This window comes from Cryptotermes secundus, unplaced genomic scaffold, assembly GCF_002891405.2.
Source record: "Cryptotermes secundus unplaced genomic scaffold, Csec_1.0 scaffold621, whole genome shotgun sequence".
Taxonomy (NCBI): domain Eukaryota; kingdom Metazoa; phylum Arthropoda; class Insecta; order Blattodea; family Kalotermitidae; genus Cryptotermes; species Cryptotermes secundus.
In genome coordinates this window covers 870,188-875,450 of record NW_019727103.1, presented here as the reverse complement: position 1 = coordinate 875,450, position 5,263 = coordinate 870,188, and the positions used below count along the sequence as shown (strand labels likewise).

The 5,263-nt window shown below is 39.0% G+C and overlaps 1 long non-coding RNA gene across 1 annotated transcript in view; it reads right to left on the bottom strand.

Moving 5' to 3' along the window:
• Positions 1–479, bottom strand: part of LOC111864441 — a 12,630-nt gene extending 12,151 nt beyond the window's left edge. Inside the window, exon 1 of the long non-coding RNA XR_002842793.2 lies at positions 296–479. This is a non-coding gene — a long non-coding RNA (uncharacterized LOC111864441). The remainder of the gene's footprint in view (positions 1–295) is intronic.
• Between the last annotated feature and the right edge of the window lie 4,784 nt (positions 480–5,263).

Below are 5,263 nucleotides of genomic sequence, written 5' to 3'. Positions count from 1 at the left end.
ATCCCAGGTCTGGTCAAGTGGGATTTGTGGTGGACAAAGTGGCACTGGGGCATGTTTTCTCCGAGTACTTCGGTTTCCCCTGCCAGTCTTCTTTCCACAAATTGCTCCACAATATCCGTCACCTATCATCTGGAGCTGGTACAATAGGCCAGAAGTGGCTGCAGTGCAAGGGACTTGGTCCCACCCCACTAGCAAGAAAAGAAAAATAGTAAAATACAAAAGTTGTGCTGTACATTTCTTTCTATATTATAACAAATACAGAAAGTATGTAAGGCAGTGCCATATGTATACATACTCTACAAAATGTCACCCTTCAAAGTTCATCCTGGAAGACATGGATGTTGTGTAAATGGTCACCATAGTCTGTAGCTTCACTGCCCACAAATATTTCATGGTGATCCAGGATTTCATCAAATGTCAGCAGGTCATCATGATCATCATCTGATGATGCAAACAAATGGATCACTTCTTCATCAGCAATCTCACTGCAAAAATAAATTCCAAAGTAACTAGAAATCTGTATAAAATATAAGAAGGAAGTAAAGTTTTCTAGTTAAATACGTACCAGACCACAAAGAAGTATGGGAAGCAAACGTGTAACTCCTTGCATTCTTCACCTTGGGACTAAACACAGGTGAATGGTCTGTGTAATGTTCTAGCTGCTTTACTATTGGGAGAAAAGCCCCTTGTACCAATTGGATAGGAGGCTAGTTGGATCTCAAAGCAGGCCTAGATATAGTTGTAAAGGAAAAAAGTGTACCCCTGCCAGGAACTGTATACAAATTATACACTCTCTATTATGAATATTCAAGAATGACTTTCTTACTTTGAGATGAGAATTGGAAAAATTTTGAGGAGTGAGAATAGAATGATAATTTTCTCTACCAGACCAATTTTTTCACTGTGATCACAATCTATGGCAGTAGCCACCCTACACAGTGCAGTCATATTCATATCACTAAGCCCTCTTGACAGAGGGTCCTTCTTGAATGAACCATTTTCACAAATCAATGTACTTAAAACAAAAACAATTCTAGAGCTGTGCCCTTTTTCATCATGGGCTGGAAAAAATCCACTGAAATTGATACTTTGTTCACAACCTGATTCATACCAGCATTGCCAACCATTACGAGTCTGACAGACTGGGTAGTCTGTGTGCTACTGCATAAGGTAAAAGGACTTATATGAAAATTCTGGAGGTTTGAGACTGAAAAATCAATATTCAAATTGAGACCAACACACTTTTTTTTGTTTGACCTCAGAAGTTTGAGACTCACACATGCTGATCCTGTAACCATTCATTATACTGATCAGCTTCCCTGGCTTAAACATAAAGTTAAACGTTGGAATGTGAAGTGCATAATTAGACCAGTACCTGTCAACATGACATACTCTCCACTGGCGCCAATGCAGCAGAAGGATAATAGAGTAATTCCTCCTTGTATCAAAATCCTAAGAGACCTTTCAGACAGAATATGTTTAACATGTGTACTCATTTCTAGACATGTAACATTGCACAGTACATACATCATGTACTTATAATCTAATTACAGCTAAAATATTCATGATTATGTACACTGCACTGTTACTGAGCACTGCAAATTTTCAGCATTCTTTCCAAATCTTCAGTGAGTTGCTTAGGGAGGTGGATGCATGTGGAAGAATTGGCCACAATTGCTGATGAAAACCATTTCAATCATTCAACAACTTCATAAACATATAGCAATGTTGAACAAGATATTGCCCCATTTCAAGAGAACAGGTAGATTACTGCTACTGATACAACCAAGAAGTTCGACATTAGCCATGGATCTGCATATTTCAACATCCATGATGACCTTGGGTATCACGACACTTCTACAAAATGAGTACCAACATCTTACGGATGAGCACAAATGGGCAAACGTAGAAACATGCATGCAATCTCTGCAATGGCCCTGTGAAGAGGGATAAGCTTCTCTGCAGCGAATTTTCAAAGGAGATGAAACACAGGTTTATCATTATGAACCTGATAGGAAACATCAAAGCACAGAGTGGCAACACGTCACTGCCCAGGGCCAAAAAATTAAGAAATGGGCCTTCTGCTGGTAAAGTGATTTTTCTGCTGTTCTGAAACATTTAGCCCCATATCAGGATCACAGACAGATGACCAATAGTGCCCAACATGGTGTGAATATTAACTGAAACCTGCTATTCATAGTACTCACAGACAAATGCTTCTAAAAGAGCTGTTCTGCATCATGACGATGTTCTACCTCATACAGCAGTAGCAACTATCAAAATTATTTGAAAACTAGAATTCAGCACAATTCAGGTCTTGCCTCACCTGATTACCATATTTCTGGATGGCTAAAAGATGCACTATATGGATGCTGACTTGGAGGTCCAGGATGAAGTGCATACGTTGCTTTGTATGCAGCTGACAACATTCTTTGCATATGGCATCAGGAAGCTCATACACCAAAGTAACTTAGGTTCAGAGAAGCTATGACATTATATAAAAATGAGGTACATTTGTTCTTGTTTACTTTTTGTACCCAGGGGTACGGCATGAACCTGACAACTTGCCTCCAACTGGTGCAAAGTTAAGAGCATGTGAAGCTATACCCCTGCTCCTCCAGACATCTCCATGACATAGTGCTTAATTAATTAAGTACACCTTTGTAATTAAGAGAAGATTAAGTGCCCTTACTTTTTTAATTAACCTCATAACTTTGGGTAATAAAATGGAGGATGAACTATGTAGAACATGAAGCACATACAAAGGAGAGAAAAAATGCAACTACATTTTAGTTGAAATGAAGTAAAAAAAATATGTGGGAAAACTACATGAACATGGAAAGATAATATTAAAATGGAGCTAAAAAATAGGCTTTGAGAGTATGGCTGGATTCAAGTAGCTCATAACAGAGTCAAAGGGTGGACTTTTGTGAATGAAGTAATGAAACTTTGGGTTTTGTAAAAGACGGGGAATTTCTTTACCAGCTTTCTGGCAATCAGGTATTCGTGCAGCACTCTTCTCCATGTAGTTTCAGTAATAATAAAGCAACTGGCAACAGGAAATTACTTTGTGATACTATCAATACCAATGTTTCCTAACCTTCTGAATTCAAGACTATTCAAGCAGCCCTTCCTAGCTATACAAACCATTTCATTTTCTGTACTTTCTGCATGCATTATGCATGTTTAATGAAAGTCATCATTTGGTTAAAAATCTTATTTAGCCATTTTCTAACATATACAGTTTTGCCTATTTAAGGATCGCTTGATTAATTTCTATTCCCAGAATTATTTTCAACACTCAGACATGAGACTGATGAACTAAATAACTTGTATTCTTCAGCAAACAGAACTAGGTTGATCAAAGCAAGCATAATGAAATGGGATGAACATAGAGAACGCATGCGGGAAATGATAAATGCATACAAAGTCTAGTCAAAAAATATGAAAGAGTTAGATGCAGATGGGACGATATTAAAATATATCTTAGAAAAACAGGATTTGAAACTGTGGAATGGTAGCAGGCTATTGTGAACATAATTAATGACCCCTCAGGTAACACAAAATGTGGGGCATGTCCTGACCACCAAATGCAGTACAGATGAAGTTCTGATAAAGTACGGAGAAACAAATAACAAAAGCTCAAATCCAAGGCAAGATCAAAAAGTAGAGATTTTATACAGTCAACTTCATTATTCGGCTACACATTGTTTGGTTTGCATGTGACCTTGGCTTTCTTCATTTGTGCCATATAATCCCATATTTTTACAAATGCACATGTGTTTGAACTAGGCTTTTATCTTTTCATCATCTTGAATAACCAGTGCAGGGTTGAGGAGGGAAAAGGAGAGATGGTCTAACAGTAAGAGTGGAAATGGGGGAAGGGGTTGCTGCAGGTACAACAGCTTCCAAATGTCTTTCATAAGTGTGTGTTAAATGATCAAAGTCAGGTGGAAGTGAAGGTGGCAGGCCTACCATTGCCTACTCTGCTGTGACATTAGTCACTTCAGGTTTGGAATAGAAACAGGATATTCCTAAACAAAGCTTGTTATACAGTCCAGGTTGGATAAAAAGTGAGAGGTGTCTAGTATTCAGGTGGCAAGATCGATACATTCTTCAATAGGATGAAACAGGCGCACAGAGGACTAATCCATGATGACGACAATGCTGATGGGTTTGGCCATCAATCTGAGCAGATGATTTAAATAAATGAATTATAGGAAGAGATAAACATTCCCTCTTTCCATAGTATGGCAACACTATAATCTGGTATAACACCAACCACAGTTTGTTGCTGTCAGTTTGCCATAAAACAATAGTGGAAGACCCAGAAATTCCACTTCTACTGCACTGTTTGTAGTTAAGTTATTGGCATCATAGGAAAAGGGGTATGACCAGCTGGTAATATGTAAACCATTCAAGGGGAATGGTGGAACTGAGAGGGAGAAGATGAAAAATAGTTTCTGCATTACAGCTGAAATTTCTCAAAGATAACATGTGAAGTCCATGTTTGTCACTTTCTCTATAGTGAACTGTGTCCCAGGTATTGCAGAAGAGACTGGTAACCTCTGAATAACGTGAAATTTCCCAAAAATAGAAGAACAGAAACTTGCATTTTCTAAATTTGGGTAGGGTGGAATCAGTCACAGATTATTGCACAGGGCTGGTTACAAGCCACTCATGCCACCAAGATTACAATAATGAAATTTATGCAGATATATGATGGAGTGCTGTATCTTCCAAGCATCAGACTACAAGAAAGTCATTATACACGAAGCTGGATGTTTGGCCCCTAGACTGTCAATCACACAGCTGGTCCCATGTGTGCACAGAAGCTGTATGAGGAATTGGATGGTGAATTAAAGGCCTCATCTAGATGGGTGACCAGATTTATGTAATGCTAAAGTAAAGGTAAGGTAAAGCTTCCCTTGTGCTTAACTAATTAAGTACTATACCATGAAGGTGTATGGGGGAGAGGATGTACGGATCTACATTTTCTTGACCTCGGCACTAACTGAAGGTGAGTGGTCAGTTTCACACTTTAGCCCCAAGGAAAGAGCCTGCAGTTCCCATTGGATAGGAGTTTGCATGGACCCCAGAATTTGTTTGGAGAGCGTGAGGAAAATTCNATCCCAGGTCTGGTCAAGTGGGATTTGTGGTGGACAAAGTGGCACTGGGGCATGTTTTCTCCGAGTACTTCGGTTTCCCCTGCCAGTCTTCTTTCCACAAATTGCTCCACAATATCCGTCACCTATCATCTGGA